Source organism: Falco biarmicus, chromosome 12, assembly GCF_023638135.1.
Source record: "Falco biarmicus isolate bFalBia1 chromosome 12, bFalBia1.pri, whole genome shotgun sequence".
NCBI lineage: Eukaryota > Metazoa > Chordata > Aves > Falconiformes > Falconidae > Falco > Falco biarmicus.
The window spans coordinates 33,084,106-33,103,600 of record NC_079299.1 but is presented as its reverse complement, the minus strand read 5'-3'; the positions used below and the strand labels follow the sequence as shown (position 1 = coordinate 33,103,600).

Genomic DNA, 19,495 nt, shown 5'->3' with positions numbered 1-19,495 from the left:
TATCCTTGGTGCTCTGCACGCTTTTCCAGCTCTAGCCCCAAGGCTGCTACTGCAGGATGGGTGCAAGAGCGGAAGTAGGTGCATCCCCAGCCCCGAGAGTGTGGTGCCATGTGCATGGCCCAGTGCGTGACACTTTGTTGGGTAGAGTGTGGTGAGACAGCGGAGCGGGCAAGGGACCCCCTCGTCTCCTGGGGCAAAGCCCGGCACGTGCTGGCTCTGCACGGTGGTGCTAGCGGGCAGCTGGTTCAGTGCTGCGGGCTGCTTCCACGTTACGTTCGATACACCCCGTTGGGTAACTGCAGTGAAGTTGCCGATGCTAGAGGGCAGGCAGGGCTGGCTGCTGAATTTGCCTTCAGAAAAACCTCCAAACTCTCAAAGAGGTTTTATGCTGCATTGCTGGGTAGGAGCTGTGCTGGTTTTCAACTTATCTTTATTTACCAGCCCAAAGGATAGGTGAGCAGTACTGAAAGGATAGGTGAGCAGTACTGCGGCGAGGGCTGGAGCAAGGAGAGCGAGGCTGCTGGCTCAGGGCACCGCAGGAGCAGCCAGGCTGCCGTTGGGCCATCGCCTGCGGAGCCATCTATTTCTTTAAACCTTCAAGCTCAGAGCAACTTTCCCCTGCTCGTCATGAATCGCAAAGACTGGAAAATGTGTCCAGGCAGAAAAAAACCCTTTCTGCCCAGCCGGAGGTACACAGAATGCATTTGCAAATCTCCCTGTTTGCACCACCGGCTGCAGGGAGCTTAAAGTCTGTCTAACTTAAAAACCTGAGCACCAAAACCTGTCAGCAAGGCACGGTTAGTCCCTCCGGTCTGCTCGTGTGCTGGGTTAGTAAATGAGGAAGGGAGCTGGTCTGCTGCCAGAGGGGCATGGGGTGGCGTGTGCCAGAGGCAGGCTGGGCAGTGGTGGGGACAGTCCCACGAGGTGGCATTCCTCCCTGTGTGTTGACTTCAATTAATTGTGTGGTAGGGAAACTGAACTTCTCCCCTTCTCAAGTGTCTGCATCTCTGATGTTAGTGGTCTCTGAAACCAGGTCTCATCCAGCCTTTAAAGATGAGATGGAACTCTTCATTTGTTTATTTTTAAGGTAAAAGGGAAATAACTGCTTTTCTTCAAGCTGCTGGCGATCCCATGTTCAGGGAGGGATGCATCGCCAGGTGAATGAGGGTTTAAAGTCATCTTGGAGACACGCAGTCAGAGCCCACAGCTGGAATTCCACTGGTTGGGTAAAATCTGGGGGCTCTCCACACTGCTGGGGCTGCGTCCTGGACGGTCTCTCCCTGGCATCTCTCTGGCAAGCTCATATGGGATGTGGGTAGCATGGTCAGGGCTCAGCCCTGCAGAGAGGCACAAGTCCCAGCGGGAAGTGGCGCTCCGGTGTGGCCTCCATCGCTGTCCCTCCGTGCGAGGCTTCCCCAGCTCTCAGCCATCCCCAGCACTGAGCAGCGGTACCCAGTGGGGCCGGGCTAGGGGATGCTGCACCCGGCATGCCGGGGGCTTTGCTTCAGCATCTTCCTGCTGGCATCCACTGCCGGGTTATTAGTACTTATTAATATGGCAATAATTTTCTGAAATCTTGACCAACTCTTTGATAAGGGAGGAATAAAGAAGTAGAATTTCAGATGTCAAGCTTTTATTAACAAAAGTGTTCAAGGCCATCTCTGGATGGATATTACAGGCTGCTTTCACTCTGCTCTTCAGTTTATGAAAAGCGATTGTTTAGCTGTATAGAGAGTATAGAGCAGAATCAAATTGACCTGCATGATACAGAAAGTAGCACTGAGCCCATTTAACTAAGGGTCCTTTGAAAGAAATCTTCTTTATTATAGATGAGTGCTGAAATTATTTCAAGGAAGTGATTATCTGTCTAATAATTTTAAATGCATGAGTGACTTCCACATATGAAATTAAGGCAGCCCGAGGCAGCAGATTTGGAGATAGGCTTAACGCACGGCAAGCAGCACAGTGGCACAAACACACGGGGCTGTTCCCCCAGCACTTATTTTTTAGGGATGCTCCCGGTGGGAGCCTGGCCCTGCGCAGTCACTCTGGTGGGGACAGATGCTCTGGTGGGACAGACACCGGATGGGATGGATGCTGGGTGGGATGGACACTTCAGTGGGATGGACGAACACCTGGGTGGGAGGGACGCCTGAGTGGGATGGACGCTTCGGTGGGATGGACGCTTGGGTGTCAGTGCGCAGGATACGGGCTCCCCTGGTTTTGGTTGTATCCTTCCAAGCTCAGAGCTGGCTTCTTCTCGCACATCTGGGCAGCCTCGGGATGCACAAGCCCCACGCGTGCCTGCGTAGCGGGGGGCTTGGCACTGCCACCCCTCCACACACCTCTATATCTCCCTTAATTAAGGCAGCCAATCTAATTAGGGTGGCGCCCCACCGCAGCCGCCCCGTGGGGGTGCATCAAAGCCTGCATGGGGCGCACATGGGGGGCGGCGCGCAGGCAGTGCAATTACCCAAGTTAAGAAAACATCCCTGTAATTAGTGAGGCAACTCTAAGCACAAGGAATGGAAATTAGTCACAGCGCAATAAATTAGTTGGTGCATATATTACGTGCTGTGAGCACCCCGGGGGCCTCCTGTTTGCAAGGCTTTGGTTTGCAACCCCATGCCTCTCAGTAAAGCATTCATCCCTAGGTGATTATGTTCCAGCAAAAGGAGTTTTTAACTGAATTACAAATTTTCTTTCCTAATTCTTTTGTACACAGAATTGGGATCCCTCACTTCTCTCTCTCTCTCTTTTCCACTCCCCACCACCACCACCCCGAAGGTCGGGGAGCAAAGCCACTTCCCTCCCGCTTCAGCTAATAACTAATTTTCAGCTTTTCAGGGTGCTTCAAGACCCTGCATTGTTTGCTTTAATTAGGAGCAGTAGTTAAGGAACTATTTCAAAATCCCTCCCCAGTTTTGAACTATTTTAGCTGTCGTTTCTTTACTGAGGGAAGAAAAGGGGGGGGCAAAGCAGGAAATTGGACTGTAGCAGCACATAACATTTGCATCAAAATAATACAGCCAGCAAGAGAAAATCACAATCACATCACTCAGAAGGAAGGAACAGAATACAAATTAAAGGAATAATGTAAATTTTTTGCCATTAAGCTTCAATGACCATTTGAAATGGTGCAAGGCACAAAGGTTTTGATGAGCATCATCCAGTTTGATTATTCATACTTGTGCTTCTGCTTGAATTAAAGTAGGAGTGCTAGAGCCTGTTAGAGCAAAATATTTGAATTGGTAGTGAACTCTCACCTTTACTTGCGTCCATTTACTTTTCAAATGAATACCAGATAAGTTAGTGCATTTTATAATCGGCCTGTTTTCCAGTGAGTGCTGTCATTACATACCAATTTCTTTTAGAAGTGCTTCCTAAGAAACATTAAATACTTACAAATAAGGATCTGTCCATCACCGGCAGCAATCCTATTTGAGCAGCGTTAGGCGACTCAGGCAGGTTGCGTGCCCTCCCTTTGATGGTGTGTGCACGACTTCTCCGGGCCCGTGCGCGGCCACCGAGAGCATTAAACCCGGCTCGTTGGCTGCCCGCTGGGCTCCCTGCAGACACCCAGCCAGTCTGCAAACACCCAGCCTGGCCAGCGCCTGCCCCCGCCTGCTGCTTGGGGGGGTACCCGCCTTCAGTCTAGAGAGTGATATTCTGTTGTATTCCATTCTGTTCTATTCCATTCTATTGTACCTTATTCTTTTTGATTTTATTCTATTTTCTGGTTTATTTTATTTTATTTAGGTAGTATCACCACCTTCTCTGAAAAACAGAGCTGGATCCAACAGCCCGCAGAGGGACGCATCCAGAGGAGCGGGGTTTCCAGGGGAAGAGCTGCCCAAGGCTCGGGGAAAGCCCCCAGCATGGGCTGAACCAGCTGGTCCCACCAAAGGAGGTGCGTCCAGTGCGCAGTGTTGCAGAGCCGTGCTCGGGGACATCCCGGGCTTTCACAGGCCGCATTGTCCATCAGCAGTTATGCGAAGAAGGAGCATTTTGGCACTGGGAGGGGGAGCTGCCCGCGGTCAGGAGCTACCCCTCGATTCCTGACTGTGGGGTGGCGTGGCACGGGGCCACTGTTTGCTAGGGCAGGGGTGGCAGGACAGTGCCATCATGCTGTGCCCCAGAGCCGTCCTGGGCCAGCTTTCTCCCACTGCCCTGCACACGCTTTCTTCCCTAAGCGATCACTGCTTCATCCTCTTTCTAGCACTTGCCGTCGTGAAACACAGATCTCTTGTGCAGAGTTAAAACAAGAGGAAAGAACAGTATTTAATGTGGTTTCCAGATGCTGTGTTACAAATAGCGAGGGCTGCAGAGAAGAAGTGAGGAGTGTTAATGCAGTGTAGCAGGAACCAGCCCTGAGAAACTTCCCTGGGGGTCTGATGCTGATCGGCTGGAAGAGGCTGGCAAGGTTGCCGTGTACCTAAACGAGAGCAAAACTGGCCAGATGTTTGTTTGCTGTGAACCAAGTAGATATAGCAGGTTTTTAAAACTGAGGGTTTTGTAAATGAAACATATTTTAAATTAACTCAGGATTTCTCCTTTAAGGAAAAAAAAAAGTATATTTCAGTAGTCAGATTTCAGATTGCTAATATACAAATACTGGTCCAGATGTATAAACAGAGACGATCCATCCCTGGGAGCTTATCAGCTTTGTGTGTGTTAACGTGCACACGCAGATCTCACAGATTATACCAAGTTACTAACAGTGTGGCTCACTACTTAATAAAAAGTTTAAAAGACAGCCTTGGACTAGGGGATGCATTTAGTTGTTCCAGGGGCTGCTGGCACCAGCTGCTGCTTCTGCCTTTTCTAGCCACACCAGGAACCCACGGGCTCTTGCAAAAATGGCTCTGTGGGAAGGGAAAAGGCACCCTCTTACCTCCCTGCTCACAGTCACCGCAGCAAAAGCCTTTTGCCACCTTCAGCACCGTTACTGGAAATATCTGCAGGGCCAGGCAGAGGAGTTGAAGGAATTTTGCTATTCTGATGCACATTTTCACTGCGGGAAGGTGCTGTTGGCTGGGGGATTTGGGACAGCCTGCTGCTGCAAGGAGAGAAGAGCCAAGTCCCTGTTTTCCCGTCTGTGTTTACAGTCCAATGCTGCTGCTATCCATGAGTTTCCTGACAGTCATTTGTATCCCATGATGCCTGGGCTTTGGCCTCGGGACAGGGTTGATGGCTGCTGAAGACATGACCCATTTTTACTCCCCGGTGGGTGCTGGCCGCATCCCTCTAGAGCAGGCATGGCAGGCAGGGCTCCTCGGCACCGGTGCTGAGGTGTTCCAAGCACTGGAACAGGCTGCCCAGCGACCTGGTGGAATCATCATTCCTGGGAGTGTCCAAAAAATGCGTAGATGTTGTGCTTAGGGACACGGTTTCGTGGTGGCCTTGGCAGTCCTGGCTTAACTGTTGGCACTGGTGATGTTAAAGCTCTTTTCCAACCTGAACGGTTCTATGATTCTGTGAGACACCCAGAGCCTCGCTTCGCTGTGCTGCCTGGGCTTAGCAGGTTATTCCTAATGAGCAATGAGCTGGTGATGCTGCTTAGATGCATCCTGTATCTGCATCCGCTCGGAGAGGTCAGCAGGGCTGGCAGCACCAGCAAGGATGGTGTCGGGGACTGTGCATGGGGTGTTGAACAGCAATTCAGCTTTTCTGTTCTGGCGTAACTTCAGGAGCCTCACATGCTTTGGTACCCGCTGCATAGTTAAAGCGCAGTGGCCAACGTGGGGGCCTTGCTGCCATGGTCCCAGTGTTGCCTCCCCAAACTCCTTCCGACGGCTCCTGCCTGCCCGGGGTGGGTCTGTCCCTCCACACGGGTCTGTGAACACCCCGCCTGACAAACTGGGAGCTGCAGGGTGCTTTACCCTGGTTCACTCTGGTGCTCTATAAAATGCCTTTTATTAAATGGGGGGGGCAGGGAATCAATGCAACTACACATCAAAAACAAACAAACCTCCTTTTTAGCAATTTTAAAGCAATCCATCAGAAACTAATGAAGGCCAGGTTATTTAAATGATAAAGGACAGGGAATGAATGCATACCATTGTCTCTGCTGCTTTTTTCCAAGGTGATCTGGGTAAAACCATGCTCTCAGGGTTAATTTTGAGCTGCTTTACTTTTAAATATGTTTTTTTCCTTATTGACACGGGGGGTGGTTTATGTAATATCCATAATAATTTCCAGATTTCTGTAGGTTGCAGGGTTATCCCCATGAATGGCACTGCTGGCAGGTGGATGGGTCTTCCCCGGCGCCAGCTCCACGCCAGCATCCCATCCCGCACCGATGCGGGGAGCAGGGTCTGGCCGCCTGCCCGCCCTTCTGCTCCCCCAGCGCCTGTGGCCCTTCACGTCCCTCGTTGATTAAGGATGATTAATATGCAGTGCTCTAGGGTGCAATTAAAAACAAAAAAACCCCAGAAAGACAGCATGGAAAAGGGCAGCCCTGCCCTTTCCTTCCACTTTTCCCCCCTCTCTGGTTTCCGTGTTGCCTTCTCAGCCCCCGCAAGGATGGTTTCTGGGGACCACCAGCACCAACCCAGCAGCTCAGACCTGCTGCCCCGCTCCTGTTCCTCCTGAATGGGGGCGTGGGTCCCCCCACACACATACGGGTCATGTCCATGCACACGAGCCTGGCAGTGCCACAGGGTCTCTCCTGTCCCCATCAGCAGTTTAATAAACCAGCTGAAGAACAGACCAGACAGGGCCCAGCTCTCCAAAACAGGCCTCCCGAGCCTGAAGGACGCAGTCCCGGGGCCTGGGAGTGATGCCTGCCGCCTTGCTAGCCCTAAGCGGTGGCAGTTCAGGGCTCTCACCCCTGAATGTCCTGAGGTTTGAAATGTGCCTGTAACAACTGGGAGGTTTCCCCATGCCTCGGCGCAGGGGCACCAGGCACAGGAGGAGGGGACAAGGGCGAGAGTGGGATTCCTGCAGTCGGGGCAGGCGAGGGAAGGTGCTTCTCTGCGCTGCTGCCTACGGTGCATGCAGGTGGGACCAAGGCAAGCCCCTGGGAAGGTTCGTTACCTTGGGCTTTGCCGCTCCAGATCAGTTATCTCTCCATACTTACTTTTTTCCCCCTCTCCTCCTTGGGTCTTCTGCTGCTTCTTCCCTCCCCAGCACTTCAAAGCCCCACTGTCTTTCCAGGCACTTTACCACGTCCTTGTTATCCGGACGCGAGCTCTCCTAAGCCACCCCGTTGGCCGCTGGCGTGCGTGTGGGCAATCACAAATTTATGACGATGCTGAGACTTTGGGGGGAGGAAGCCGAGTGCGTTTATTCCACAAACTGCTGCTTTCAGGGATCATTCCACTCGACTGGCTGAGAAGAAAACTGCTCTGATAGAAACTATGTCATAATAGTTGGGAACTGGATAACAATGCCCTACCGACAGAGCTGATTTATTCTCATATGCCAGCGCAGGGAATTGGTATGCACCAAAGCAGAAAATGGAGCTGGCTTTTCAGAAGTGTTTAAAATCAAGCGGCTCTGGAGTCACCAACCAATTATTTAGGTAATCTCTCGGCAGCCAAGCCACCCCATTTCATTAAGGGCGGTGCTGTTCTGCACAGCAGATATTGCAGGGGATCAGAATGAAGCTGCCTCTCCCCATCGCCCCTGTTACACTTTAACTTTGCTTATCAGGTCCCTGCAAGGAGGTGCCAGCCAGAGGCTGTAAAGGTGCCAGCACCTCACAGGAGTAATTGGGAGTGACCGAGAGGGGGGAAGGTGTTGAAGTTTAAGAGCAGCGGCCTGAGGGATGATGAGAGGGATGACGTATGTTATGGATTTACTCAGAAATTAAGAACATCTGCCTAGGTTTGCTTTGGAAAGAAGGAAATTAGGGTGCTGCTTGAAAGTGAGGGCTGATCACCGCTTGGGGCGAGGGACAGGAGAGTGGCGTGGAGTGACACAGCCACCGATGGAGCGGTGCTCAGAGCAGCCCACCTCACCACGCCTGGGTGTTGGACATGGGTACCCCCCGACTTGTCCACACCACTGCGTCTGTGCAACCGGCACAAGCACAGGCACGCACACCCTCACGCTCTCGTGTCCGTATCCCGTGGGTGGGCGTATTAACGCGGTGTCACTGATGTCTTACAGGGAAGCGGGTATAATTTGTGTGCACCTCTGGTTTCCCCAGGACTTTCACTCCCATGGAGATGCAAGGCCTGGCAGAAAAGCAGACGCTTGCAGAGGGCTGTGACTTCAAAGGTGTTAGCAAGGACGAGCTGCTCTGCTCACTGGGATGGGGAATGGAGCTGCCCCTAGCTCAGCGTCCACCCTACCCAGCACGCATCCTGGGGACATGTTTCTGGTTCTGCACATCTCATGCTCAGAGATGCCATGCCACTACCTTACCCAGGGGAAAAAAATAACCCCACTTGTGCAGGGAACAGCTCTGCCCCATCCCCTGCGGCATGCGTCACAGCTGCCCTGGGCTTCACAGAGGAAGGACAGACGGCAGGAGGGAGGACCAGCTCCGGTCCAGAACAGCGTTAGTTCCCACAGGCAAGTCTCAGCTGGCAAGAGTGATCTCCAGCCCAGGTAGTTTGTCTGTTACCTTGGTTATCTTGAGGGAAAGGGGTAGGGAAGGGTTTAAAAGCAAACCTGAGCATTGCTGATGCTGCTACCAAAGGGAAAGGAAGGAAGGGAGCTGAGAGACGCTGTCATGAAGAGCTGAGCGGAGACGATGTGTGATGGCGTGTGCTGGGAAGGGCTTCCTGGGCTGAGGCATGTCAAGGAAACATCCTGGAAGAGCTGGATGTTGGGTTTTGTTCAGGGGAGGTTTGCCATAATACGTTTTGACGGGTCTGAAATTGGTCCTACGGAGGCCAACAATGAGGGCGAGCAGAAAATCCGCCCCCAGGCACCCACGTGCCGGCGGTGACCTGCCGCTCAGCCGACGCACGGAGATAAGCGCTGCCAAGCTGTCACTCCTCCCGTCGCACTCCAGCCGACACGCAGTTATTTCGGCTCAGCGGCGAGGAGAGCCGGGCTGCACCTCGCAGGGCTGGCTGCCATCAGCCAGGCTCTCCGCCCTTGGGGAATTTAGGGAAATGGTTTAAATCTGGGTCTCCAATTTGGTTTTCTGGGGGAGGAGGTGGAGACCATCGCACAACCGGCTGGTCCGCACACCTCCCAAGGGCAGTGCATTGCCCAGCACAGCAGATACCTTCCCATTACTCCCAGCAGCATCCCAACTGGACACCGTTTTGAAAAGCGACGCTTTACAATTATTCGGTCGCCAATTCACCCAGATGCTAAAAAGCAATTATTGCATAGTTTTTTGTTACTCCGTGTTCCCCAGCACACTTAGTGCAGCTGGAGTTGGCTTATGCGATAAATGGGCGAGGTTCAAAAATATGACTCCTCTGAACTTTTTAACCTTACACGAAAGGGAGGAATTCTAAGAGCAATGGATAAAATTCAATTAACTGAGATGACAGAAAATAATCTACTAAGCGAATACATCAGGCAGTTGGAAGCTTTCATACCTTTCAAAAAAGGAATAACCTATTTCTTTCCTTGTTATCTAATGACACAGGAGTTTATTTCTCTGGAAGCAGTTACAAATCTACCTAATGGGGCCTAAATGCTGTTGCCAGGCAATTAGGGGTTTATTGTGCGGCTAATTCTTTCATTTCCATCACTGGTGATTGTCATTACTGAACACAGCTCTGACGAGCTGTCCCCTTGGCCGAAAGCCCGTGTTTGCATGTAGGCGCACGCCGGTGCACCTGTGTGTACATACACACACATATGCACACGTGTAGCTCCCTGTGTCTACGTGCACAAGGCAGAGCGTGGGCTCAGTGCTTGGTGCATGCTGCCCCCGGCACCAGGGACACCCCTGGGCGCTGGCTTCGGCAGCTGCAGCAGCTTTTCAGGAAGAAGGGGCTCCATTTCTTTCCCCAGTTGACTTCTGGATTTGTCACTTCGGCCAGCAGTCCAGTGCGGACAACTGCGGAGGCGGGCAGTCTGGTCCCTCCTCGCTTGTTATCTGTCTTGCAAACCGCCCGCCTTGGGCCCCAACCCTCTGCTCGGTCTCCAGGGGCCGGTGGGGCCGGTGGGTAGCTTGGCCGGAGGGCTGGGACAGCACGTGCCCTCCCTGCCTCCTGCACAGTGGTGTGGGATGCTTGCTCCGGAGCCCGGGCTGGTCCCCCTGGGGACGAGGGGCAGCTGGGCACGAGGGGGCTGAAGGAGCATTCCAGGGGAAGGTGTCGGCTCTGACTTTACTGCCAGAAATTATTTGAATTTTTTCTCACTGAAATATTTGATTTTGCAAAAAAATTAAGTGTTGGGCTTTGAGGGAGGAAGCTTGCGCAGGGCTCTGCACAGGCGTGGCTCCTGCAGACAGGCATTGCTGGCCACTGAGCAACAGGGGCCAGGGCTTGGATGGGCTCTGCAGCCCTCAGCCCCCTGCAAAGAGGGACAAACCCCCTTCTTGGCAGCAGGGAGATGCAACCTGGCCGGCAGCACCGAGCCTCTGCAGCTGCTGGAGCTTGGCAAACCTGCGGGGAGGTGGCGGTGCTGGTGGCAGCACCTTCCCTGTCCCCTCACCATTCGGGTGCCACCGTCCCCCCCGCCGCTCCCCGCAGCCCTCCGGGGAGCTGCCAGCTGGGGGCCTGCTGGGACAGTGGGGCCGTCGCGCCCCACGCTGCCACTGCGGCCGTGGGCACTCAGCCAGCCACTGCGAGCGTCCTCCCTCGTCCTTCCCCAGAGCATCCCCTGCCCGCGCTGCCCAGCCTTGGGCTGCATGCCGCTGGGCTGCTGTCTGCTTTTGAATTATACTGCCACTCAGTTCCCTTGTAAGTTGCTCTGGCAATAATTTGGAGTTGCTACTTAAAAATACCGATGGGGTACGTACAGGCTTTGGCTGGAATACGGTATTTGGCCTTTCAAGGGAATGCTGTTACAGCTGCAGACTGGCTGTTCCCCGCTGATCCAAAAGCAGATCTGGAGAAAGATGAGCTTTTCTGATGGGCAGCGGCACGAGCACAAATCAGAGCAAATGCAATTAGTGCCATGCCCTGGTGCGAGCCCGGGGGACCCGATGCCTGCCTGTGCCCACTGCCTCTCTCCGCAGTCCAGCAGCGCAGGAAGCACCAGCTTTGCAGAGCTGAGCTCAAGCTCTGCCCCAGTGGTCTCTGGCCCACCCCGTGCTTGGCAGTGAGTCCCTCACCCAGGGAGTGGGCCAGCCCATGGCTGGGAAGGACACACTCCTGTGTGTCCCCAGCCCCACCACGCCTCCCCAGTGGGAAGGAGGATGTGGGCACGTGGCTGGGGGTCTCTAGCTCAGGTGAGCATCAGAAGGTGCAAATGGCAGTTATTTAAGCTGGCAGGGTTGGTCTGAGCCCCTTCCCTGGGGTGGCGTGGCTGTTGTGACCCCCTCCAGGGCTCCTGGGGGTAACGTGGAGCTGCAGGACCGTGCGGCTGTGTTCTGGGTGTGGGGGAGCCAGCCAGAGGGGCTTTTGCTGTGGGCTGCAGCAGACCTCGGGGGCGTGTGAGCACCGGAGGGTGCTGCAGGGCCTGGGATGCTTCTCTCGGCATAGGCAGGGTGGTCTGTGGCGGTGCTGGGAGCCAGCGGGAGCATAAAAGCTCAGGCGTAAGGAATGGCAGGCTCTGCTCCTTAACCCAGCGCGCGTGTATGTGGCTGAGCAAGCTCTGGAGGCAGAGCATGTGTCCCTCAGGCGTCGGAGGCAGCGGGAGACCTGGGCTAGAAGCTGGTTAGAGGCTCTGCTCCAGCTGCTGCCGTGGGTGCTGGTGGGCCCCCCCTGCACCCAGCCCCGGTGCAAGGTACTTCTCGGTGGGCCTTTGGCCACTGCCACCAGAGGCATGCGACTGCAAAAGCAGAAATACTTGCTATATTTTGCAAAATGGGCCAGAAGAGGGGGAGGTGGGGCAGGGGGGAAACCCTCGATCCGCAGCCAGCCAAGTGTCCTCTCCAGACGGAGAGGCTGTTTTCGCAGGTGACCATGTGGAGCCCTGATGTCCCCTCGGGGTCCCTTACAGCTGCTGCGTGGCAGTGGTGCTGCCCTCGGACGCGGCCGGGCTGGATGCTGCTGCCAGGCCCTGGTGGCGGGCCATGCCTCCCCAGCAGCCAGCAGCAGGGCTCGGCGGGGGGACAGCAGCCGGAGCCCCCTGGATGCCCGCCGGGAGAGCATGATGCTGCGATAACGGGCTTGCTTATCACCTTGGAGTGAGCTGCATTGTGGCAGAGAAAGCCCGTCAGCCATGCGGAGGCTTGAAATAACAACTGTTATCTCATCATCTATTGACTGTCTTCTGTGGCTTACCGTTCTACAAGGTAAGAGCGCTGTTTGAGGAATTAATGTCGCTACACAGAGGTATTTAAGGCCAGGGTTGCTATTACCGGTTGGGAAGGGCTGTGTTAATGAGACGATACCGCAGCAGCACGGGGAGGGGGGAAAGCGATGCTCGGGAGCACGCACGAGGGGAATTAGCTGTTTTGGAGAGGCTTCAGGGACACTGCTTCGCTTGCCTGCTGGTGCCGCTAATGACAGTGAAGTGCTTCCTCTCCTGGCAGCATCCAAGATTTGGAAGCCAGGGCTCACGATGTTTTTAAAAATAAGAGTAACTTTGAAAAAAAGCTCAGGCTATTTTTTTATTTGCTGCCTGGTTTGCTGTTGAGGACTTTAGCATCCCTGCACAGGCTAGCGGTTTTCTCAGGGAGCCCTGCTCCAGGAGCTGGGGATTTGGGGAGAGCCAGGAGCACCCCAACAAACCGCCTCCCCAGAGGGTGGCGTGGATTTGAGGACCACTTGCGCCGCCCCGCTCGGGAAGGCGGCTCTGGGAAGGAGGAGCAGGGCAGCGCAGGGCAACCCAGGTTTTCAAAGCCACGTGAGACCCATCTGTAGCGCAGGGATGCCACGTGTGAACTCGCAGACTTAGCCTGCCCGTCTCCTTCCCCACTTCTGCACATATATTTTTATCTTGTAATTACAGGCTGCCATATGTATAGGGGCATTTAAAACACATGGAGCTGACCCTGCAAACCTCTTCCAGGGCAAGGAGGGTTTGCCAACTTCAGGGCCTGTGTTATTGACAATGATGATTGAAAATAATCCTCTAAGTCAGTATTAGGGTCAGGCCTTCTGTGTAAATCTTTATTTAGGTGCCAGAGATGTCTCCTCTTCAATGCTATAGGCTGTTACAGCTCCTTTATAAAGTAAATGCGTCGGGGCTGCTAAATCGCTGGATTATAAGGCTGTCACCCATGCATACTGAGTCTGCTTAGCCTAAACCTTCCAGAAACTTTCATTAAAAAGTGAATATAAATGTTCAACGCATTCATAACCCACAGTGGGCTGTTTAAAACACAGCTCTGCCCCAGCGCAATGCCCACCGGGCACCCCAGGGCCGCGCCGGCACCGCAGGGCCAGTGAGCATCTTCCAGCTGGTTTTGACCCAGGGCAGCTTGGTGTTCGAGAACAGCAGTGACGAAAGGTCAGAGTCATCTGGGCTGGCTAGAGAAAGTATTTTTAATTAAATAGAGGTGAACAAACCCAAAAGTATTGCTGGAGGTCCAGGCAGCAGCTTTAAAGCCGCCATACCAGTCTAAAGCTCTGGGTTCTGAATTGGAGTCTAGAGCAGTGTTTTTTCTCAGGGGGAGCGGGACCATAAGCCTCAGCTCCCAGGGAGATGGGTTTGGGGTCGTTGGCAGCACAGGTCCCCTTTGGTCATCTTCCGCGAGCAGAGGGGACAGGGAGGCCCTTCCCAGGCCGTGGAGCTGTTCCAGCGGCAGGAGCAGAGCCTGCCAGCGGCCCCGGGCGAGCATGGCTGAGGACTGCGGCGGGTCCTGGGCGAACTGCACGTGCCGTGGCACCGCGGGCAGGCGGGCAGCTCGGCGCTGCTGTCCCCAGGCCGGGCTCTGCTGGAGGTGCTGCCCGGCCACGGTGGAGGCCCCAGGGGTGTCCTGCATCTCCCCCGCCACAGAAACGGTGGGTGCCATCGGCTCTGCCGCTGGGCTCTGACCTCAGGGCCGTCCTCCACCGGTGCTTCCCCGTCAGATCTGGTGAGCAGAGGATGCCGTCGGCCTCCGTGGAAGATGAAAGCAGCCTTTGGGGCGAAACCCGCACCCCCAAAGCTGCCAGGGTGGCAGGGGGGCCCTCCCGCAGCCCCCCCCCGGCATCCTCCGTACCGGCGCAGTGTGTCAGTGCAACACGCGCTGCATCACGCAGCTTTCAAAGAGCACTTGCAATCTCATTATCAGTTACGAACATTTAATACACCCAGGTAAATTAAGAGTGTGCTTAATTTCTTATCGTAGTTTTCACCTTTTATTTTTCATTGAGGAACTTTCTTTTGTGGGAATTTTTGTTTTGTGTTCTTTTGTTGTGTCAGTCTGCTGATAAAAGCGTGTCGTGGATTGCATTGAGCTGTTAATTTTCCTTTTGGTATGGTTGCTACAATGACTTATTTTGTGTCTGATGTATTAGTTATCCAATTTTTGTAAGCTGATTTTAAATGTTACTACGCAAACTCTTTTTACAGCCTGTGCAGCTTTTAATCAAAAAAAAAATGAATGAGTGCAGAGATACACACAGGAGTATTATTTATATAAAATATATAAGCAGGAAGAATCTTCATAAATCACAAAATGCTATTATCTTCGGGGTTCATGACAGCCATAGCTTTTTTGTTGTTGTTGTTTTTTTGTTACAGAAAACCAGGATACATTAAACACCCCAGGCATTCAAAAGGGACGTCTCAAAAACTGTACAATTGCTGTATTTATTCCATTCATTTAGTAGGCAGTATTTAATATCTAAAGTCTGGTTTACACAAATAAATCTTAAAATTAAGATTTAAGTAAGAATTTATTGAGGGAAGCTACTGTATCTGCCTGCAGCAATATTATGGTTTATGACCTAAGGAATACGGTATTTAATCCTGGAGGGAGAGCTTTCAGAAGGCTGTTTTACATAAGGCTCCACTGGCGATCTCGTGCCTGTTGGGGAGTATCCGCGTGTGTATGGGCATGCACGGAGCCCCCTCGCTGAGGGTCTCTGCCGAGGCGGCACCTGGACCGGGACACTGCCAGAGGGAGGACCGGGATGCTGCCAGAGCATGGCTGCCCTGCGGTGGCACCTCACTAGATCCGTTACAGAAAACCCTTGCTTGGGTTGCACTAATCAATAGCTGTGCCTAACGGTTTACTATACCGTTTAATTAAATGAATTTACCTTTTGAAGGAAAATCCATTGCAAGCAATTTAGATTCTGGTGTATGGCAACCTTTTTTGAGGTTACTAGTGCTTTTAACCACTGTCTAAAGTGCATACAGTGTTAATTAGCATATTTAGGATTAAGTAGATTTACCATGCAGTAATCATTCTCTAATTCAGTAAGAACTATCCCTGGTGAATAGTGGACATTAATGACAGTTGCAAGAGCTTAGATATTACATAATCACTAATTACATTCTGCACAATTAGCGGAGACTCCTCAATGTGAATCGCTAATGGCTGATTTGTGTCAGCAGCCTGTTCTGGCTGTAAAGAAATATAAACAGTCCGCATAATTTTCTGATGGAATTAGCATAGGGAAGGAGGTTATTAATGAAGTTGGGAGGCCGGGAGGAGTGCTGATGGATGGGGTGAGCCCGAAGACAGCGTCACCCCGCCACAGCCTGCCTCGATATACACCTGCCCTTCATGAATGGCGCCGGAGATGCTGCCGCTCACTTCCAGCGTCTCGGCTCCCTTCAGGCAGCCGGAGGGTGAAACTGGCACCTCACTGGCCTCTGCGGGAGGCCGGAGGGCACTGCGTTAAGCACTGAGTTGCAGGGTGCAGAACCAAACCTTTGGCCTCAAGCGATCTTGGGCTCAGTCGCCCACGGCCTGCCCCTGTCTGCCACAGCAAAAACAGGGGCAGGCCGGCTGACACAAAGGCGCTGGTTGGTTGGTTGGGGTTTTTTTTTCTCCATTGCTCGATCTTTGGAAAATAAAAATGCAATAGTTTCTCACACTACCGCATGTAGCAACTCCTTACTTTGAACCATTTGCTAAAACTATGAAAAAATCAAAAGGCTGAATTTCCCCCCCATCTTGCATGGCAAAGCTGACTGAGACCCTTTCGTACCTGCTGACGATGACAAAGGTTTGGAAGAAAGTGAGGTGGCAGGCTGGCTTCACTTCTTTAAAGAAATAAACCTTTGCTCAATTGATTTTTAGTGATGTTTGGATCAGGTCCATGGTTTCTTGCAAGCAGAATTCAGCCTCCCATGTTTGTCGTGTGATTAAAATGAGGAATAGTGGTATTAAGCCAGTGAATTGCTTTGGACAAATCCCAAACTGCAGACCAGCACTGGCCCTATACCTTTAGGTATGAGGTATTTTACATTAAGATTGCATGTGGTTTTAAAAGGCACTGTCAGAGCAAAAGCAATTTAACAAAAGGCAATGTATCTGACGACTACTCTTCTGTCTGCCAAGTGCTCTTCTCCGCGAGTGCATTGTAGGGATGGCAGATTACATCTTCTGAATATTTTTGTCTGTTGCTTGGTTCATTTTCATAATAATAACTTGCATCCTTCTATATCCTTTCATGTTGAGGGGTTGCAAACTATTATACAAACAGACCCACTCCTGAGATGCAGCCACCTCCGAGGGGGAAGACGACAGCTTTTGGCAGTGGGCAGCAGTTTCAGGGAGTGGGAAGCGGCTGCCCTGGTGAGGATGCAGGGGAGCACTGAGAGCAGTGGGCTCTGGACAGGGTGCTGAGTGGTTTTTGGGGAGCCCCTGCCTGCAGCACACCCCACCTTACACCGCCTCTCGGCATGCCGCTGTTGGAGAGACAGGGAGCCTGCGGGTCCCCGTCCTGCCCGCGCCTGGGGGGAGCCTGCAACGGGGACTGAGCTATCAGCTGCTGGGGTAGCACTTGGGTTTGAAAGAAACCAACACAATATATATTAAAAAAAAAGAACATTCAAAGCACAAATAGCCTTTATTTTCCATGTTATGCGTGAACCATTCTAGACAGGTGGACATAAGGGCTTTGCAGCAGTGTCAAATGGGAGCGGTGTGCGCTGAAGCATCCTCTGCCGCTTCCCTGGTCAGCCAGAACGGGCTGTAGGCAAGAGTCTCCACTTCTCAGCGTGAGACCCAAAATATGCTTCCTCTGGCAGCAGCAGGATGGCTAGCTGCTTATTCAGACCCATGCACGGCATTGCTAGCGTGCCTTAGATAACGAATCGTTAGCTGATGGCCATGTCCCCACAGCCCTAAAACTGCCGCAGGGCTGCTGAGCTGCCTCTGCCCCAGCAAACAAGTTGCTCTGCAGCTTCGCAGCACCAGGTGGGATTTTGAAGGGACTCACAATATTTCAAATGTTATTTCCCAGCAGCTAGGCTGGCAGAGTGTTCACATTCACATCTGAAAATATCGGCCTTTAAGTGCCTTGTCTAGAAACTCTTTTTTTATCTTTCCAGGGCTGGCGGCTGGGCTGACGTGAATTAAGGCCACCTCAGTGAGCAGCGGTGGAGGACGAGGCCAGCGGGCTTTCTGCTAAATGCACTCGGGATGAGCAATTAAACGGTGCAGATGCAGTGCAGTAAGCATTGTTTTTAGTTACGGATTCTTCAAAAACCACACTTTCCGCGTCACCGATATTTTTTCCTGCGTTTTGACCCAGCTAGCAACAGCAGAGCACCACACGTGCCCTCCGCCCACCGGTGTCTGCAGCCTCCCGACCCCTCCAGGACCGGCGCCAGGGGGGCTGGAGATGAAATGCAGACCGTGGCATGGGGCAGCATTTCCATAAGTGCTGTTTGCGAAGGCAGGTGCGATTCCTTACATTATCGCCAGAACATTTAAATCTTAATGACTGGCATTGTTGTCTCAAAGACGGTGTTTTTCCTGCTGAGAAACTGCATTAGATTGGAGAAACAGAGCTCATTTCCATTCACTCAGCAGTCTCTCTAGAAATGACATGCAGTGCTTGAAACTGTTTATTTCCAAATTCAGGCCTCCTCCGCATCAGTCATCAGCTTCAATTACCAGTTTTCCGGAGCTGAGCCATCAGGCAGTCTGACACGAGGGTCCAACCTAATTCCCACCTTCTCCAAAGTCAAGAGCATAATGTGCAGATGAAAAGGTGGAAAATAGCCTGGACTTCATTAGCATGCAGAGCCCGGCTGTTCATTTGCTTGCTGCGAATGGAAGTTCTGACACTCGGCGCCTTCTGCAATATGAGAAAAGTCCTCTTCAGAGTATATGATGTCCTTACCAGCCAGGAAAGGTCATCAAAAAGGCAGGCGCTGACCTTGCTCCCTGCTCTTCATGACTAGTTTATTGATTCCAGGAACACCTCATTACATGCCGGATCAACATATTATTGCCATGTTCAGCGGCTGAATTGTTTACAAGTGTCTTTATAACCAGCAAAAGCCTTCCGGATGATGCATGACTACACTCATTTGGATGTGACCTGCCAATTATGTGTTATCCGATATGGTGCTGTGTGTCTTGATCCCTGACCGGGCCCGCTGCCCTGCATCAGCACGGGCCCATTTACTACTTCTTTCTAACCGCTCTTTGGGAAAGTGTCCATTAGCCTGTCAGTCTGTAAATATTTTATTTTTTTTTTTACCTCCGCTGCAGGCAACACGAGCGTTATTGCTCTGTCATTTGCTATGCATGAGGTTCATAATCAGTTGGGGGAAGAGGGTTGTTTTTTTTATGGCGGCGTCTGATAACCCACGCAATTTGCAGTCAGTATGCATGGCGAGCGGTGCGACTTGTTACAGAGCCGCGTGCTGGCCCTGCGAGAGAGACCTGTCATATTTTATTCAGGCGCGAGTACTGCGAGGCTGGTGATTTATTTGCGGGAGGGAAGGCAGGAGCAAACCCCCCCTCCTCCCCAGCCTCTCCCTTCCCTGCCTTTAAAGGTCCAATAACTTACCACCCAGCAAATGCATTTTCCTCTTCTACATATTTTTCTGTGGTTTGCATTCTCATTCGCTTAATATATTGCAATGCATTATTTATCCTCGGTCTGCAGCCGGGTGACGTGGTGTAGTTTACACGCACGTAGACACAAGAATTTCAAAAATAAATCACAGGGCACGACTACTATTTTAATCTCTCATTACAGACACTTCTATGGCTCAATAAAAAAAGAGTGGCGGCACAACTCGATTAGCTAGTCTGTAAAGAGAGATTGCTCCAAAAAGTGGCACTGAGAGAGCGGCTTACATGCCCCCATCGGCACGGGCTTGGTGTGCCTTTTGCCACTGCAGGTCACCAGCAGCCGTTGGTGATGGCACGGATGGGTGTGCGGATGGCAGGCAGTGCCAGCAGCACCGCTCACAGCACTGGCCCCGCACCGCTGCTCAGCGTTCCATGTGGCACTGGAGAGGTGCTGCCCGTCTCTTCCTGCACCCCCAGCCCCGGTCACTCACAGGGCAGAGGCTGGTGGCATGCGGTAGCTGCCCCTCTCCCCTGGTGCAGATGATTTTT

At 52.5% G+C, this 19,495-nt stretch overlaps 1 long non-coding RNA gene across 1 annotated transcript in view; it reads left to right on the top strand.

Annotated features, from left to right (window-relative positions):
* Positions 1 to 18,970, top strand: part of LOC130157617 (uncharacterized) — a 90,922-nt gene extending 71,952 nt beyond the window's left edge. The window contains exons 3-5 of the long non-coding RNA XR_008824950.1: positions 3,760 to 3,910; positions 17,467 to 17,588; positions 18,002 to 18,970. This is a non-coding gene — a long non-coding RNA (uncharacterized LOC130157617). The remainder of the gene's footprint in view (positions 1 to 3,759; positions 3,911 to 17,466; positions 17,589 to 18,001) is intronic.
* The last annotated feature ends 525 nt before the right edge of the window (positions 18,971 to 19,495 follow it).